Source organism: Erythrolamprus reginae, chromosome 6 (assembly GCF_031021105.1).
Source record: "Erythrolamprus reginae isolate rEryReg1 chromosome 6, rEryReg1.hap1, whole genome shotgun sequence".
NCBI lineage: Eukaryota > Metazoa > Chordata > Lepidosauria > Squamata > Dipsadidae > Erythrolamprus > Erythrolamprus reginae.
This window is the reverse complement of record NC_091955.1, coordinates 6,596,599-6,617,030: the sequence shown is the minus strand read 5'-3', so window position 1 is coordinate 6,617,030 and position 20,432 is coordinate 6,596,599. Positions and strand designations below refer to the sequence as shown.

At 40.6% G+C, this 20,432-nt stretch overlaps 1 protein-coding gene across 5 annotated transcripts in view; it reads right to left on the bottom strand.

The window, feature by feature from the left end:
- SRPK2 (SRSF protein kinase 2) overlaps positions 1-20,432 on the bottom strand; it is a 124,724-nt gene that overhangs the window by 103,006 nt on the left and 1,286 nt on the right. The gene's annotated exons all lie outside the window — the stretch shown is intronic.

The following is a 20,432-nucleotide window of genomic DNA, read 5'->3' as shown; positions in this document are numbered from 1 at the left end:
ATCTCATAAACAGGGGAAGGGGGCTTGATCTAACTACCCCATTCCTGGTGTCATAAATGAGTCTTGAGACTCTTGTGAAAGGCGAGGAGGGTGGGGGCAGTGCGAATCTCTGGAGGGAGCTGATTCCAGAAGGCCGGGGCCGCCACAGAGAAGGCTCTTCCCCTGGGTCCCGCAAGCTGACATTGTTTGGTTAATGGGACCCTAAGGAGACCAAATCCGTGGGGCCTCATCGGTCGCTGGGATTCATGCGGCAGAATGCGGTCTCGGAGATAGTCTGGTCCGACGCCACGTAGGGCTTTATAGGTCACAACTAACTCTTTGAATTGTGTCCAGAAACCAATCAGCAGCCAATGCAGTCTGTGGAGTGATGACAAAATATGGGCGTGCCTTGGAAGGCCCATAACTGCTCCCGCGACTGCATTTTGGACAATTTGAAGTTTCCGAACACTCTTCAAACGTAGCCCCATGTAGAGAGCATTGCAGTAGTCAAACCTCTATTATTATTATTAATATCAATATTATTATTATTAGAAACATAGAAACATAGAAGTCTGACGGCAGAAAAAGACCTCATGGTCCATCTAGTCTGCCCTTATACTATTTTCTGTATTTTATCTTACAATGGATAGATGTTTATCCCAGGCATGTTTAAATTCAGTTACTGTGGATTTACCAACCAAGTCTGCTGGAAGTTTGTTCCAAGGATCTACTACTCTTTCAGTAAAATAATATTTTCTCATGTTGCTTTTGATCTTTCCCCCAACTAACTTCAGATTGTGCCCCCTTGTCCTTGTGTTCACTTTCCTATTAAAAACACTTCCCTCCTGGACCTTATTTAACCCTTTAATAAATTTAAATGTTTCCATCATGTCCCCCCTTTTCCTTCTGTCCTCCAGACTATACAGATGGAGTTCATTAAGTCTTTCCTGATACGTTCTATACTTAAGACCTTCCACCATTCTTGTAGCCCGTCTTTGGACCCGTTCAATTTTGTCAATATCTTTTTGTAGGCGAGGTCTCCAGAACTGAACACAGGATTCCAAATGTGGTCTCACCAGCACTCTATACAGCGGGATCATAATCTCCCTCTTCCTGCTTGTTATACATTTGTATGCCGCCCCTTTCCGTAGACGCTAATGTTCCCACATAAAACCAACGCAAAACTAATATTCATCTGAATACCAAGAAAATCATTTTTAAAACAGAAAAGAAGTCAGAGAAATTATGAGACTTTCATTTCCAATGTCATTACGGCAGCCAAACCACCTTCTGAAAGATTATGACAACATAGACACATCAAATATTATGACATGCAAATTAGACTTGCAGAAATTCGCTCGCTTCGTTTGCCGGTAGCAATTAAAGAGTTTTAAGAGTTTCTTTTGAACAAACCAAAGTGTCTCTTTTTCTCTGCCAGAGAGAAAAGAAAGAATGAGAAGGCAAGTACAGTGGTACCTCTACTTAAGAACTTTAATTCGTTCCGTGACCAGGTTCTTAAGTAGAAACGTTCTTAAGTAGAAGCAATTTTTCCCATAGGAATCAATGTAAAAGCAAATAATGGATGCAAACCCATTGGGAAAGAAATAAAAGCTCGGAATTTGGGTTGGAGGAGGAGGAAGAGGAGGAGGAGGACAGTCGCTGCTGAAGGAAGAAGGTGAGGGGAGGGGAATTTCAAAAAATCCAAAATTTTTAAGGCTTAAAAAAAAAAGAGGGACTCTGAGGCACTGCCCAGAGAAAGGAAAACGCTCTGTTAGCTCTGGGCTTCCTAGAGCAAAGAGAGTGTTTTCCTTTCTCTGGGCACTGGCAGAGGTTTATTCCCTCCTCAAGTGCCCAGAGAAAGGAAAACGCTCCGTTAGCTCTGGGCTGCCCAGAGCGAAGGGAGCATTTCTTTTCTCTGGGCACTGGCAGAGGTTTATTCCCTCTCCAAGCGCCCAGAGAAAGGAAAATGCTTCATTCCCTCTGGACTGCCAAAGCCTCCTTAAGGGCCACCGAAAGGCTCCTCTGGCAGTCCAGAAAAGTCTGAGATGGCCGGAATTAAAGGGGGAATGGCAGGAAACTGGCCAGGCCTTCGTGTCGCTCTCAAATTTCCTGGGAAATTTTTCCGAGCTCGGGTTCTTAAGTAGAAAATGGCTCTTAAGAAGAGGCAAAAAAATCTTGAATACCCAGTTCTTATCTGTTGTGGTTAGCTCTGGCCCAGCTCCTGCCCCAAGCAATGTGGAGGTGGAGGTGGGGGAGACATCCACATGCCGCAGGCCTGTTTTGCTTCCAGTAGAATCTGTCTCCTCTGACCAAGGAAGTGTGAGTGACAGGGAAGAGGAGAGTTTGGCAGACAGCCCAGGAGGAGATTAATCATCTGTATCATCCCTGGATTCTGAACAAGAACTTATGACACATCCACGCATGCGTAGAGTGATGCATAGGAGACAACAACTTAAGGATTATTACAAGAGAAAATGAGGCCACCTGTGGTTGGGTGGGGCTGCTGTAATTAGTGCTACAGATAAAAGTGCAACCTGGTGTTTTAGCCTCATGGCAAGTTTATCTTATCTGTTTCGTCAAGATCGTGGTTTTTGTGCTGTTCAAGATTGTGTGTGGACTCTCTGGACTTTAGAATTGAACTCAATTTCCCAGTTACTGGGTGAGCAATTGGATTGCATTTAGCCTGTGCATTGTGTGTACCAGAAAATCCCTTTGACATTTAAAAAGGGAGCTGTTTCTGTTTTTCTATTTATAAAAACTTTTGGGTTTTCCTTTTATCGTGTGGTGTGTGTCTTCCTGGACTAATTACCCTGTAATTATGGGTGGTTGAGACACGCCGGCAGAACATTATCTAGAAAAGTTCTTAAGTAGAGGCGTTCTTAAGTAGAGGTACCACTGTACAGGTTCTGATTCCTGCAGTGTTCCTGCCATTTCCAGAGATATGATTAGTACTTCAGATAACCAAACCAGATACATTAAGCATATAAATATTTATTTGCATTAGGCAACTATCATAGTCTGTAACAGTGCTAGTCGTTCAAAAATACAGCAATCAATATTCTCAATGCATACACAATGCAAGCGTCAATCAATACATATACAAGGCTTCCCAGCAGCCTCCCGAATGCCGGTTCGTAACTCGAAAAAAGTTCGTATGAAGAGGCAAAAATTTTCTGAATCCCGGGTTCGGTTCGGGAGGTTGCTTGGAAGCCCCCCAGCCCGGCTGTGACCTTTTAAAACAGCCGCGCGACTTTCCAGCCGGGCTGGGGGGCTTCCCAGCAACCTCCTGAACCCCGAACCCGGAAGTTCGGCAAAAGTTCGGGGTTCGGGAGGTTGCTGGGAAGCCCCCCAGCCCAGCTGTGACCTTTTAAAACAGCCGCGCGGCTTCCCAGCTGTCTCCGAACGCCGAACGCGGAAGTTCGGGTTTGGCGTTCGGCGTTCGGGAGGTCGCTGAGAAGCCCCCAGACTGTTTTAAAAGGTGACAGCCGGGCAGCAGGTTTTTTGCGGGGGGTTTTTTTTGGTTGCACGGATTAATTGACTTTACATTGTTTCCTATGGGAAACAATGTTTCGTCTTATGAACCTTTCATCTTACGAACCTCCCCCCTGGAACCAATTAGGTTCGTAAGACGAGGTATGACTGTATATAAAAACCAATCATACATACAAACATACCATACATAAAATTGTGAAGGCCTAGGGGGAAAGTGTATCTTAGTTCCCCCATGCCTGGCGGCAGAGGTGGGTTTTAAGCAGCTTACGAAAGGCAAGGAGGGTGGGGGCAATTCTAATCTCTGGGGGGAGTTGGTTCCAGAGGGTCGGGGCCGCCACAGAGAAGGCTCTTCCTCCGGGTCCCGCCAAGCGACATTGTTTGGTTGATGGGACCCGGAGAAGACCAACTCTGTGGGACCTAACTGGTCGCTGGGATTCGTGCAGCAGAAGGCGGTCCCTGAGATATTCTGGCCCGGTGCCATACATTGCTGGCTTAAGTTAAACAGTGATACCTCGCCTTACAAACTTCATTCGTTCCGCGATTTGAAAACTTCGTAAGATGAAGCAATTTTCCCCATAGGAATCCAAGTCTTAGTGGACTTCAACCCCCAGAATTCCTCAGCCAGGCATGCTGGGAGTTGAAGTCCACAAGTCTCGACGATGCCAAGTTTGGAGACACACACAATCACACCCGATTTAAAATCAAGTTGTACAAATAAAAAAACGCTCTTACCTAAAACAACATTGAGAAATGCGCCGCCATTCTGTGAGTTTCCTACACTGCTCGATCTTCCAGAATTCAGCGGGTTTCCATGCTTTTTAGAGTTCGATCCTTGCCGCCCATATCTCCTTTCGACCTTTCGACCCCTTTCCATATATTTTTCCCCCTCAGGACTGCACAGCTAAAGTTTTCTTTGCCTTACACATCTTGGCTGAGCAGCTAGTATATTTTTTTTAAAAATCCCTTTGTTTATTGAATATATTATGACATCAGAAAGCCCTGACCTAAAGAGACATATTTAATTATACATATAATTACAGCAGCTAGGATTGCATATGCACAATGTTGGAAATTGCATAGGATGCCAACGGAAAGGGAAGTTTTGAGAAAAATTATGGATTGTGCAGAAATTTTATCTATCTATCTATCTATCTATCTATCTATCTATCTATTTATTTGATTTGTATTCCGCCCCTCTCCGTAGACTCGGGGCGGCTAACAGCAATAACAAGAAACAGCATAAAACAAATATAATACAGTATTTAAATTACTAAAAGCCCTTATTAAAAACCAAACATACACAAGATGAGCAGATTGACTTTGAAACTTAAAGATAAACAAAACTTGCATTATTATAAAATTTGGGGGAGGTTTCATGATTGGATAGAAAATTAAGAGATACATTATGTATGTAGGTTCGACTACTGTAATGCTCTCTACATGGGGCTACCTTTGAAAAGTGTTCGGAAACTTCAGATCGTGCAGAATGCAGCTGCGAGAGCAGTCATGGGCTTACCCAGGTATGCCCATGTTTCACCATCACTCCGCAGTCTGCATTGGCTGCCGATCAGTTTCCGGTCACAATTCAAAGTATTGGTTATGACCTTTAAAGCCCTTCATGGCATCGGACCAGAATATCTCCGAGACCGCCTTCTGCCGCACGAATCCCAGCAACCGATTAGGTCCCACAGAGTTGGCCTTCTCCGGGTCCCGTCAACTAAACAATGTCGGTTGGCGGGCCCCAGGGGGAGAGCCTTCTCTGTGGCGGCACCGACTCTCTGGAACCAACTCCCCCCGGAGATCAGAACTGCCCCTACTCTTCCTGCCTTCCGTAAACTTCTCAAAACCCACCTTTGCCGTCAGGCATGGGGAAACTAAACATCTCCCCCTGGACCCGCTGAATTTATACATGGTATGCTTGTGTGTGTGTATGTTAGTATAGGGTTTGTTTTTGGGTTTTTTTAAACTTTTAATATTTTAATTAATTGGATTATGTATTGGATTGTTTTTTCACTTGTTGTGAGTCGCCCCGAGTCTTCGGAGAGGGGCGGCATACAAATCCAAATATAAATAAATAAATAAATAAATTAGTAATTGGTTAATTTTGGAAAAAATTGAAACAAGAGAATTTGATTTAAGCTTTGCAAGCCAGATGGCAAAGGTAAGAAATGGTGGCAGCACTATATAATAACACAAAATTTACTTATTGTTTAGACTTTAAACATATAGAACTTTATTTTACGATTTGGTGATATATTATGAACAGTTTCTTTTATTAAACATACACGTATCTCCGAGTCTGCGGAGAGGGGCAGCATACAAATCTAATAAATTAAATTAAATTAAATTAAATTAAATTAAAATATTAAATTAAATTAAATTAAATTAATACTTTGGTGTTTTTTTAATGGAGAATACTTTTTGCATAAAATAGTGGAGCAATAATGATTTATATTTATTTTGATTTATTAAAGTAGAAATGACATACTGATATAATGAAAGAAGTGAAATAAATGAATTGAGTGGGAAATGTATTTTAAAATTTCTAATAACAACCCTTCCTCCTATGTATAGATTAAGATACGATATGAATAGTGTTTTTCCTTATTCTTTTCCACTCTTCTTTTTTCTTTCCTTTTCTCTTTTATTCTTTCTTTATTTTTTTTATTTTTTTCCCCTTTCCATCCAGGGCTTTTAAAGAGACGTAAATTGGGATATTATCTATTGTTAAGGGCAGTTAGGATAAAATGTTTTTTTAAAAAAATGGAAGTAGGAATGGGTTTTCTAAGAACGCTAAAAAAGGATTGAAGCATAAATAGGAAAAACAGCAAACAGCCAAGAGAAATTGAGATAGCTATAGCACTTTAAATATAAATGAAAGCGAAGAACATTATCTAAAATCCAGATGATAGCATTTGGAAAGGAGGTAGCAGAGGATGAATGATATATACCAGAAATAATTGGATAAATAATTAGAAAAATTTCATTAATTTGACTAAGAAACTGGCATTTGATATCTCCGAGGCCGCCTTCTGCTGCACGAATCTCAGCGACCGATTAGGTCCCACAGAGTGGGCCTTCTCCGGGTCCCGTCAACTAAATAATGTCGATTGGCGGGCCCCAGGGGAAGAGCCTTCTCTGTGGCGGCCCCAACTCTCTGGAACCAGCTCCCCCCAGAGATTAGAACTGCCCCTACCCTCCTTGCCTTTCGTAAACTCATCAAAACCCACCTTTGTCGTCAGGCATGGGGGAATTGAGATATCTCCCCCGGGCCTATACAATTTGTGTATGGTATGTTTGTATGTATGTCTGCTTAATAATGGGTTTTTTAAAATATTTTAAATTGTAAATTATTAGATTTGTTATGAATTGTTTTATTGTGTTGTGAGCCGCCCCGAGTCTACGGAGAGGGGTGGCATACAAATCTAATAAATAATAATAAATAATAATAATAATAATAATAAGTATTATATTATATTTTAATTTGAGGTATGTAAATTGGAATCTCTGTAAAGTGTGAAAAACAATAAAATATTTATACCCCCCAGAAATTCAATGAGTGACGAGGATGTCACTGTAACTTCGAACAGTTGGTAAATGTGCTACTTGAGGTTCACCTGTATATTGTGAACCGCCCCAAATCTACGGAAAGGGGCAGCATACAAATCTAATTAATAATAATAATAATAATAATAATAATAATAATAATAATAATAATATTGAAGGAGCACATTTCTCATTTTAACCACTGCGATTCATTTTCACCATCTCTAAAATCACACTTGAATTATACTTTAAAAGTATAATTGTTCAATGTTTTTTTTTTAAATGTAAAACTGTTACCAAGGTTTTGTCCAGCTTTAATCACTGCATTTTAATCTTTATTTTCGCCTTAATTTCCCAGTTAATAGGTTGCCATCTACTGGTTCACTCTGGCCAAACCAGAACTTCGCCACAACTTCAATTTTGCTCCCTTGTATTCCCTCTACATTGGGGGTGTCAAACTCAATTTCATTTCATTTATTAGGGTTCAGTAATGAAAAATTATGGATTGTGCAGAGATGAGCAGATTGACTTTGAAACTTAAAGATAAACAAAACTCGGATTATTATAAAATTTGGGGGAAGTTTTATGATTGGATAGAAAATTAAGAGATACATTATGTAATAATAATAATAATAATAATAATAATAATAATAATAATAATAATATTGAAGGAGCACATTTCTCATTTTAACCACTGCGATTCATTTTCACCATCTCTAAAATCACACTGGGATTATACTTTAAAAGTATAATTGTTCAATGTTTTTGTTTTAAATGTAAAACTGTTACCGAGGTTTTGTCTAGCTTTAATCACTGCATTTTATTCTTTATTTTTGCTTTAATTGTCCAGTTAATGGGTTGCCATCTGCTGGTTCACTCTGGCCACTGATATCCAAACCAGAACTTCGTCACAACTCCAATTTCGCTCCCTTGTATTCCCTCTACATTGGGGGCGTAAAACTCAATTTCATTTCATTTATTAGGGTTCAGTAATGGGTTGCTACCAGTATGGTAGGGCAGTGTTTTTCAACCAGTGTGCCGCGAGACATGGTCAGGTGTGCCGCGAAGCTCAGCTTCCAAGCTGAGCTTCATTCTTCGTGCCTCCTTTTTCACGCCTTCCTTCTTCACAGCAGATGAGCTTTGCGGCCCAGCAGGAGAATGCCGGCAGCAGCGGCATCGGACAGTAGCCAAGGGCAGCGGCTGCGAGCTGGAGCTCCAGGTCGGAGGCACCAGCACTGGCAGCGCCCCGCCCAGCTGGAGATTCCCTGGCGAAGGCGGCGACAAGTACCCTTTGGAGCCCGGCAGGAGGGCAGCAGGAGCGGGAGGGCGCCGGCAGCAGTGGCACCGGGCAGTAGCTGGGGGATGGCGGCGGCAAGCAAGAGCTCCAGGGTGGAAGCACTGGCAGCACTCCGCCAAGCTGGAGCTTCCCTGGCGGGGGCGGCAAAAAATATCAAAAGTCAGAGAGAGAGAGAGAGAAAGAGAGAGAAAGAGAGATAGAAAGAGAGACAGAGAAAGAGAGAGAGAGGGAAAGACAGAGGGAGGGAAGGAGAGAGAGAGAAAGAGCAAATAAGAGAGGAAGGAAGGAGAGAGAGAGAGAAAGAGGGAGGGAGAGAGGGAGGGAGGGAGAAAGAAATAAAGCTAAAGGGAGGAAGAGAGATATTTTTTTTGTCCAAACTTTTTTTAGGGCCCCCCCTAAAATGTTCCCCAGGATTTTGAAAATGTGAATAATGTGCCGTGGCTCAAAAAAGGTTGGGAAACACTGTGGTAGAGGATGGCATACTGGTTGCGCATGGTGCGCTGCACATGCAGCTTCAGTTCTCTTGCGCGCAGGCGCATCCCAACCTATTTTTGTTTTATGCGCTTGCACAGCAGTAAAATCTCACTAGGGATGAGCATGTGTGATATTTTGGGGTTTTGCTTCTGCGCATGTGCGGAAGCAAAAAAATTACCAAAATCTCACGCACCACCCCTAGCAAGGTTTCAGTGTGTTTTTGCTCCCTGCGCATGCACAGTGAGATTCTGGTTCACGCACAAAGAAAATTTTGCAAGGGGAAGCGCATGCACATGAGAGTTCGGCAATTTTGTTTTGCTTCCGTGCATGCACAGAAGCAAAAAATCACCAAAAATCTCAGGAGGGGCAGCGCATGAGAGTTCGGCCAAAATTTTTTGTTTACATGCATGCGCACAAGCAAAATTCACTAAAATCTCACTCGCGTGTGCAGCCCCTCATAATATTATACTTCCTGCCCATATGCAGAAGCAAAATCTCGCTGGGAGAGATTTCGGTGATTTTTTTTTTTTGCTTCTGCGCATGCGCAGAAACAAAACACCGTCCAAATTTTTTTTTGCTTCCTGTGCATGCAGTGGCTGTGGGTTTTGCCTCCCAAGGACAATTCCATCTGTCCGTCCATTACCCTGGGGGGGGGAATCACTAACCCCCTCAGAGAGGGTCTGCAACTTGGGCATCCTCCTCGATCCACAGCTCACATTAGAGAAACATCTTTCAGCTGTGGCGAGGGGGGCGTTTGCCCAGGTTCGCCTGGTGCACCAGTTGCGACCATATTTGGACCGGGAGTCACTGCTCACAGTCACTCATGCCCTCATCACCTCGAGGCTCGACTACTGTAACGTTCTCTACATGGGGCTACCTTTGAAAAGTGTTCGGAAACTTCAGATCGTGCAGAATGCAGCTGCGAGAGCAATCATGGGCTTTCCTAAATACGCCCATGTCACACCAACACTCCGCAGTCTGCATTGGTTGCCGATCAGTTTCCGGTCACAATTCAAAGTGTTGGTTATGACCTATAAAGCCCTTCATGGCACTGGACCAGAATATCTCCGGGACCGCCTTCTGCTGCACGAATCCCAGCGACCGGTTAGGTCCCACAGAGTGGGCCTTCTCCGGGTCCCGTCAACTAAACAATGTCGTTTGGCGGGACCCAGGAAAAGAGCCTTCTCTGTGGCGGCCCTGACCCTTTGGAACCAACTCCCCCCGGATATCAGAGTTGCCCCCACCCTCCTAGCCTTTCGCAAGCTCCTTAAAACCCACCTCTGTCGTCAGGCATGGGGGAATTGATACTTTCTTTCCCCCTAGGCTTATAAAATTTATGTATGGTATGCTAGTATAGTATGATTGGTTTCTAAATTGGGGTTTTAAATTAACTTAAATATTAGATTTGTTTACATTGTATTATTATTGCTGTGAGCCATCCCGAGTCTGCGGAGATGGGCGGCATACAAATCTGATTAATAAATAAAATAAATAAATAAAATGTCGCTGAGATACCTCTGCACCCGCAGCAGAAGGATAGCGGCAGAGTCAGGAATTGCCCGACTGCGATCATCTAAATGTGAGCCAGTTGTTCAAGCCTCCAAATGTAAACCAAGTGCCCATGAGTCTTCTGCAACAGACATAAGTGTGAAAAACTGTCTTAAGTCATGTTTTCAGTTGGAATGGTCACTGAGTAAACTGCTATAAGTTGAGGACTATCTGTTGTGGTTAGCTCTGGCCCAGCTCCTGCCCCGAGGACTGTGGATGTGGGCCCCGCCAGACGACATTGCTTAGTCGAAGGGACCCGGAGAAGGCCTACTCTGTGGGACCTAATTGGACGCTGGGATTCCTAGGGCAAATCTTTAGCAGTGGCGGGAGGCTCCGCCCACCCACCCAGAGGTCTCAGCGCATGCGTAGAAGCGCACACCCTCTCCCAATAGCGAAACGGTAGCTAAGGCAATAGAAACCCGCTCCAGAAGTATATAACAAACCTTGATTTGGGACCAACCATCCACTACAGGACACAACATGGTTTAAGCAAGGCACAGCTTGCTCGTGACACGAAAAAGAGGAAGAAAGGGGGATTTTGGCAGCCCTGAGATTTTTATAATGGTTGTACAGCACCTAAGAACATTTTGTCCTGCTTGGTTTTATGCGCTGCTCTCACTTAACTAAAGCCTCCATTTCTGTCAAATAAAAGAATTATTTTGCAGTTGTTAAATTAAATGGAAAATCTGTTTCTTTCCGAACACCAAAACAAAACAGCCTCCCTTTTACAACGTTACCACGGGAAAAGCGTGAGCGATTCATGTTTTCAAGAGAACAAAACCTGAAACATTTCAAAAGTGCGCAATTTCATAGAAACATAGAAGACTGACGGCAGAAAAAGACCTCCTGGTCCATCTAGTCTGCCCTTATACTATTTCCTGTATTTTATCTTACGATGGATATATGTTTATCCCAGGCATGTTTAAATTCAGTTCCTGTGGAATTACCAACCACGTCTGCTGGAAGTTTGTTCCAAGCATCTACTACTCTTTCAGTGAAATAATATTTTCTCACGTTGCTTTTGATCTTTCCCCCAACTAACTTCAGATTGTGTCCCCTTGTTCTTGTGTTCACTTTCCTATTAAAAACACTTCCCTCCTGGACCTTATTTAACCCTTTAACATATTTAAATGTTTCGATCATGTCCCCCCTTTTCCTTCTGTCCTCCAGACTCTACAGATTGAGTTCATGAAGTCTTTCCTGATACGTTTTATGCTTAAGACCTTCCACCATTCTTGTAGCCCGTCTTTGGACCCGTTCAATTTTTTCAATATCTTTTTGTAGGTGAGGTCTCCAGAACTGAACACAGTATTCCAAATGGGGTCTCACCAGCGCTCTATATAAGGGGATCACAATCTTTCTTTCTTTATATGTCTCATATTCTAATTTTGTTCATCCCAACTTCAGAAAAACTGGCCCAGGGGATATCAGTCCTATCAATGGTTTGTTATAGATATCCAAGTTTAAACCTTTTGCAAGCAATGTTGAAAATGTTGTGTTTATTTCTGTTTGCTGTCCTTTAACAATAAGAGAAAAGTTAAATAAATAATAATTCCCTCAAGTCAATTTTTATATTGATTGGCCCATATAGAGTATTCAAAACCAGTGAATACATCAGTCCTATCAATGGTTTGTTACTGGTATCCAAGTTAAAAACACTTGGCAAGCAACGTTGAAAATCTTATGGTTACTTCTGTTTTTTTTCCTTGATGGATATGATAATAATAACAATAATAATAACAATAATAATAATAATAATAACAACAACAATAATAATAACAATAACAACAATAATACTAATAGTAACAATAACAATAATATTAACAATAATAATAATAATTTATTAGATTTGTATGCCCCCCTCTCCGAAGACTCGGGGCGGCTCACAACGATAATAAACAATGTATAAATCCAATATTTAAAAACAATTTTAAAACACTTATAATAAAATAATCACACAACCCAATCAAACCATACATAAACCAAGATAGGGGATACATATGTCAATTTCCCCATGCCTGGCGACAAAGGTGAATTTTCAACAACTTGCAAAAGGCGAGGAGGGTGTTCTGATCTCTGGAGGGAGTTGTTTCCAGAGGGCCGGGGCCGCCACAGAGAAGGCTCTTCCCCTGTTAATGTTCAATTTAAAAAATTATTTGCTTATGTCAAATTTTTGTATGGATTGAGAGATATGTAGCCCTCAAAACCAATGAACACAACAACTATACATGGTCAGAAAATTAAATGTCAGGGCAGGAAAAACCTCTCAGGGCTGTTCCTTGAGACGAAATACTTGAAATAATGTGGAATGAAACACACTGAGTTAAAATTCCAAGCAGATAACAAATCATATGTGTATTTAACAGTCGCAGATAATTAGTCAAATATGTTAGCCGCAGCAGTTTGCAAAGTACCAATTTAAAAAAAAATATTGTGCGTTGATCGTATCTTTCTGAAGTTGTTATTATAGTAAACAAGTGGTTGAGCGCTCATAAATGAGGTAATGACATTTTAATAATGCAATTATTCGGACCGACCACTTCCCTTTTTGGGAAAGCCACAAAAGGAATGCAGCTATTCCACTGAGAGGAGAAAAACAATTTAGCCGGCCAACTGAGAACAAACTAGCATTTTAAAATTAAGGATATACAGTACACTGTTCCCTTGATTTTCGCGGGTTCGAACTTCGCGAAAAGTCTATACCACGGTTTTTCAAAAATATTAATTAAAAAATACTTCGCAGTTTTTCCCCCCTATACCACGGTTTTTCCTGCCCGATGTCATGTGTCATCGCCAAACTTTCGTCTGCCTTTAATAAATATTTTTCTAAATAAACTTTAATAAAGAAACATGGTGAGTAATAATCTAAATGGTTGCTAAGGGAATGGGAAATTGTAGTTTAGGGGTTTAAAGTGTTAAGGGATGGCTTGTGATACTGTTCGTAGCCAAAAATAGTGTATTTACTTCCGCATCTCTACTTTGCGGAAATTCGACTTTCGCGGGCGGTCTCGGAACGCATCCCCCGTGAAAATCGAGGGAACACTGTATAATGATATAAGGCTCCCTTCCTCCAGGGGTGAAATGCTCTTGGTTCACTCGTGCCCATCAGTCGTTGGAGAGCCCGTCGCAAAGGGAGCGTGAGGCTCCGACCACCTGCCGTCATTTGGGTTCTTTTACCCTCTGTCCATGCACAGAGAGTAAAAGAACCAAAGGGCAGTGTCCGGGTTGGGAAGAGCAAAAAAAACATTAAAATGCTGCTTTACATTCAATTGGACGCACGATATATGCAATTTTGAGCATTTGGAGGTTTTAAAGTCGGGATCAACATTTCAAGTGGGGGGGGGGAAACAGCTGACCTACTTCTTCCTCTAAAACAGATAATGGAAACCATCATCACGCCTGACTGACAGCTTTATGTCCTTGCTCAGCGGGCATAAGGCTATCAGGTATGGAAAGATCAAAATCACATGCGGGAAGTCCAATTAAACCAATTCTTTGTGAAAGTCTCCCAGAAATTAAACCATCTATCAAGGATTAAAAGTCAGTTTTCTTTCTTTCTTTCTTTCTTTCTTTCTTTCTTTCTTTCTTTCTTTCTTTCTCTTTATTTGTTTGTTTATTTTATTTGTTTGTTTTGTCGAGTACCTATTGGTGGTATGTAAAGATATATAACAATATCTATATACATGACACTAGTAAAAGAGAAACATTGGGACAGGGGACGAAAGGCACGCTGGTCTGCTTATGCACGTCCCTTACTGACCTCTTAGGAATCGGGAGAGGTCAACAGTGGATAGTCTAAGGGTAAAGTTTTTTGGGGTTAGGTGATGATACTACAGAATCTAGTAGTGAGTTCCATGCATCAACTACTCGGTTACTAATGTCGTATTTCCTGCAGTCGAGTTTGGAACCGTTCACTTTACGTTTGTATCTATTGTGTGCTTGTATGTTGTTGTGGTTGAAGCTGAAGTCGTCGTTGACAGGAAGGACGTTGTAGCAGATGATTTTATGGGCTGTGCTTAGGTCATATTTAAGGCGACGTAGTTCTAAACCTAGGATTGTAAGTCTAGTTGCGTAGGGTATTCTGTTGCGAGTGGAGGAGTGGAGGGCTCTTTTAGTAACATCAAACCAAAGACAGGACAAGAGTTGTTGTTTTAAAGAAAGAAAAAAGATAGAATGTTATTAGGCCAAATACCAATCCATTTGGTCAGAAATATACTGCTCAAAAAAATAAAGGGAACCACTCAAATAACACATCCTAGATCTGATTGAATGAAATATTCTCATTCAATACTTTGTTCTGTACAGAGTTGAGTATGCACAACAGCATGTGAAATTGATTGTTAATCAGTGTTGCTTAATAATAATAATAATAATAATAATTATTATTATTATTATTATTATTATTATTATTATTATTATTATTAGAAACATAGAAACATAGAAGTCTGACGGCAGAAAAAGACCTCATGGTCCATCTAGTCTGCCCTTATACTATTTTCTGTATTTTATCTTAGGATGGATATATGTTTATCCCAGGCATGTTTAAATTCAGTTCCTGTGGATTTATCTACCACGTCTGCTGGAAGTTTGTTCCAAGGATCTACTACTCTTTCAGTAAAATAATATTTTCTCATGTTGCTTTTGATCTTTCCCCCAACTAACTTCAGATTGTTTCCCCTTGTTCTTGTGTTCACTTTCCTATTAAAAACACTTCCCTCCTGAACCTTATTTAACCCTTTAATATATTTAAATGTTATTATTATTATTATTATTATTATTATTATTATTTATTAGATTTGTATGCCACCCCCCTCCGAGGACTCAGAGAGCCTCACAAGCTTCCTAAGTAAACAGTTTATATGCCGCTAATTCCAAAGTGGACTCAGAGCAGCTAACAAATGCGACAAATACAATAATATTAAAATACAATCACAAATACATAATAAAATCAATAATAACAATAAATAATAACTTTAAAAGAACCATACACACACAGCAGTTAATCTAATTCCATGCCTGCTGGAAAAGCCAGGTCTTAACAGCTTTCCGGAAGTTTGGTAGGGAGGAGATCTTTGGGGGCAGTTGATTCCATAGGTTCGGAGCCGCCACAAAGAAGGCTCTTCTCTATATAAACAATGTTTATATACATGATATTGGTACTAATAATAAACATTAGGATAGAGTAGGCACGCGGTGCACTTAGGAATCGGGTAAGGTTTGAACTAATTTTTTTACTTTTTTAAAAAAACTTTTTTTTGAACCAATGTTTTACTTGGAAGGTATTTCTATAAGCTTCGACAAAGGGGAGGCTGAGTTTCCAAGTAAAAAGCAGCATTGGGTCTTTTGAAAGCTGCCTAGAGTCACGAACGGTGAGTGGGCGGCCGTATAAATCTTCTAAATAAATAAACGGTTTAGGTGCAAAGCAAGGAACATGTAGCATAATCCGAAAGAAATCGGATGGAATTGTTTCCAATGCTTCCCCCCCCTTTTACAGGTAGTCCTCAACTTACAACAGTTCACTTAGTGACCGTTCAAAGTTACAACGGAACTGGAAAAAAAGTGATATACGGTCATTTTTTTTTCCACATGATAATACATCTGAAGATTCATCTCTTTGGCCTAAATAATTTCACTGCATCGGGGAGAAGCGGGCCACCGGAGCTAAAAAACTGAATTGTAGCATTGAAAATGTTTTGGTGTTTTAAATGGGATTTTTTTCCCCCCACAGCATTTAATGACTGGGGATAAACATTGGGAGCATTGTGTTGGCAGTTCTGTGTTAGCAAAAACTTCAGAAAAGAAGGATTTGGGGGTAGTGATTTCTGGGTCTCAAAATGGGTGAGCAGTGTGGTCGGGCGGTAAGGAAAGCAAGTAGGATGCTTGGCTGCATAGCTAGAGGTATAACAAGCAGGAAGAGGGAGATTGTGATCCTGCTGTATAGAGCACTGTGAGACCACGTTTGGAATACTGTGTTCAGTTCTGGAGACCTCACCTAGAAAAAGATATGGATCAAATTGAACGGGTCCAAAGACAGGCTACAAGAATGGTGGAAGGTCTTAAGCATCAAACCTATCAGGAAAGACTTCATGGACTCAATCTGTATAGTCTGGAGGACAGAAGGGAAAGGGGGGGGGGGGCGGATATGATCGAAACATTTAAATAGGTTAAAGGGTTAAATAAGGTTCAGGGGGAAAGTGTTTTTCATTGGAAAATGAACACAAGAACAAGAGGGCACAATCTGAGGTTAGTAGGGGGAAAGATCAAAAGCAACATGTGAAAATATTATTTCACTGAAAGAGGAGTAGATGCTTGGAACAAACTTCCAGCAGACGTGGTTGGTAAATCCACAGTAACTGAATTTAAACATGCCTGGGATAAACATATATCCATCCTAATATAAAATACAGGAAATAATATTAGGGCAGACTAGATGGACCAGGAGGTCTTTTTCTGCTGTGTTTCTAAACTACATAACTAAAGTTCATAACCTGCTTAGCATACGTGCGATTTATTTGGCACGTTATATAAGGGCCAGCTGAAACCTCTTCGCGAAAAAGGATGCTTCCTGTTTCGGAATAATTCATGTCAATTTTTCATTCATTACCAAATCTCCCTGCCTCTTTAACAGGCTCAACCGAAAGCTGAACTTGGAACGACGCTAAACAGCTGCATCCACACACACACTGAGAAGAATGGATATGGATTTATTGCTCAATATTACAGATGAAACTCACTTCTGGACAGCATTAACATGGAATTAATGTATAGAGAAGAGGAGCAAGCATCAGTTCGTTTGTGGGGGATGACCTCCAAAAGTAGCATATCTTATTTGCTTACAATTGTCAAGAAACTTAAGAATTTGACTAAGTAAACAGCAATCTACAATGATAGTCATCCATTTGTCCCACTCCTGTTTCCTGAACATTAAATCAGGGATTCCACCTTCCAATCAACGAAGGCAGTAAAAATACACAAATGGCTTGAATATTTTTCAGGCATAAGATTTTTTTTTATTTTCTCCACCATAAAGTAAAACAATATATAGTTATAAACACAACAACAATGCTCAAAATCAATCATATACTGTATAAACATCTCTTTTCTTATTACTCCCTCAATGGAGGCTCTTACCTCTCGTCTAATTTTTTCTATTAATTTTATACAACATTATCCATTCTTAAAAATCTAAATAAAAATTCTTCCTCTAAGTCTTGCTATAAAAAGTAACATTACATCAATGCAAAGAATAATAAAATCTCTTTTATCTAAATGTTAATGTCGTATCATATAGCTAATTAAAAATTATATATCTTTAGTAAAAGAAACTATTCAATATTTTTCAATGCAGAGTTCTGCAAGGAACATAATCGTGGAGTAGACAATGTGCAAATTCCCTTTGCGCTGGAAGAGTAATCAAGGATAATCCTCAACTCGAAAGCAAAGGAAGGATTAAACCTTTCTCCTAGATTTTATGTACTTTGTGGGTACGGTTTAATTGCCCACAGTAGGAAAGTAGACCGTTGGTTTCCCTCTCAATTTATTTCATTTTTATTTTCCAGTCTGGCCTAATGCCCAGGTATCCCATGGCAATTTCATATCCAAATACTAACCAGGCCTGGGGCAGCTTAGTTAAACCCAGATAAGGTGCTGTACATGGAGATAAGTATGAAAATCAAATGTGCCACTAGAAAAATAGCCGGTGATCCAGGTGGTTTATGGAAGGGGAGCTATCAAACCAGAGCCTTGTTAGCAATTACTTTTCCTCTTGCGTTTTTTAACCGGATGAACTATCTGGTTGCCGGTTCTAAACCAGCTGGATTTTTTTGGTGTTTTTTTAGAAACAGCAAAAGACATAGCAGCTCTCAAGCCTGTCGTTACGGCCAGATCTGACTTAGTATGAAGATTGAACACATACAAGAGCCTAAACTAGAGCAACATGCTCTCGCTCACTATTAAAACCTGGATGTTAAAATCTAGTGCCAAAAGAACTTTGCCAACGGTAAAATGAGTTTTACAAAAAAAAACATACAATCTAATTGATCTTAAATGCGTTTTTCTTTCTCGAGATGTGTTCTTACGCAGTAAAGAAGCCGGTTTTTGGCTTCGTAGGATTTTCAAACTGTTTACCTTTATGGAGTGCCTGCCATATATTAATTCAATAAAATAATAAATAAGTAAATAAATAGGCAGTGTCAAGACACTTGAAGTGATGACGCTGAGATTGACTGAGCCATGGAAGACAACACAAAAGGACAATGCTAAACACAAAAGCCAAGGTATTTAATAAAAGCCCCCAAGCCTCCAACACAATTTCCCTAAAAACACCCAGAAAATAGCTTGTAGACTCGTTTTAGTTGAAACTGAAAAAGTTTGATTTAGCAGCTACATTGGTACAATTTGCAGCCAATGTTTCTCTGTAGGCAAAGAACTCTGAAAACTAATATAACAAGAGGAAAAAACTAGTTTAAATCCTTCATCCTGAGAAGGAATAAACAACACATATTGTGTAATGTCACCTAAATCATTAAGTGATACAATCCTTCAGGGACAAGCCGATCCCTGCAAAAAATAGAATCTGTATGAAAGCTACCTTGTCATTAAAGCATCTTCAAATGGGGATATTGTATATTTGGACAATCTCAATCAATATTAGGAAACGAATCACTGAATCAAATGGACCACAAGGCATCTCTTTTTTTAAAAGTGCACCGAACCTCTACAATTGTTTTCTTTTTTTTAAAGATGTACAACTCAAAACTGATGATTCCTTTCACCGGCTAGTCAGTTATCAACAATTGCTGACAACAAGCACACTTGAAATTGAAGCAAACGAGAGCAAGTCAACATCAGCAAATACCTACCGTGTTTCCCAGAAAGTAAGACAGTGTCTTACTTTCTTTTTATCCCCAAAAGCCCCACTATGTCTTACTTTTGGGGTATGTCTTATATTGGGGAAAAAATTGTCAAATTTTTTGTTTTAACCATAAAATTAACATTTATTAACAACCTGAACAGTATTGTATTCACCACAAAACAGCAGATGATACCCCAGTATGCCAGTGTGTATGTTTTACTGATGTATGATTAATACTGTGTGCATTACCGTATTTTAAGCAGGAGGCGGCAGTGACAAGTGCAGGGGACGGCGCGGTGACGTATGGAGAGGGGGGCGGCGCGGAAATGGCCAGGAGGCGGCGCTCATTAAGATCAGAGGGAGGTGGCAGACACGACGACGTATGGAGAGGGGGACGGTGCGGACGTGGGCAGGAGGCAGCGCGCAGCTAGATGAGAGGGAGGCGGCAATACCCCCGTGTTTCCCCGAAAGTAAGACATATGTCTTACTTTTGGGGTACGGCTTATATTAGCCAACCCCCCTGAAACCCCCGATACGTCTTACTATCGGGGGTGTCTTACTATCGGGGAAACAGGGTATACCTGTGAAATTCTACAAAAACATAGATAGGTAGGTAGCTAGGTAGCTAGGTAGGTAGGTAGGCAGGCAGGCAGACACACACATACACACACACTGCTCAAAAAAATAAAGGGAACACTTAAACAACACAATATAACTCCAAGTAAATCAAACTTCTGTGAAATCAAACTGTCCACTTAGGAAGCAACACTGATTGACAATCAATTTCTCATGTTGTCAGCACATTCAACTTTGTATAGAACAAAGTATTCCATAAGAATATTTCATTCATTCAGATCTAGGATGTGTTATTTGAGTTTTCCCTTTATTTTTTTGAGCAGTATGATGGCGAATGTGATTTCACAGAAACGTCGCAAAGACACTCAAAATATTACACGGGGAAAAACCCGAATTCAGAACAATCTACATTTATGTGTGTGTGTGTGTGTGTGTGTGTGTGTGTGTGTGTATACATTTTCTATCAACCTTACACAACCTTATATATATTTCTATCAACCTTACACAGGAAAAGACCGAAATATGCCAAGACCTACTTACCTACATACATACATACATATATACACCTCTCAAAAAAATAAAGGGAACGCTTAAAAAACAGAAGTATAACTCCAAGTAAATCAAACTTCTGTGAAATCAAACTGTCCACTTAGGAAGCAACACTGA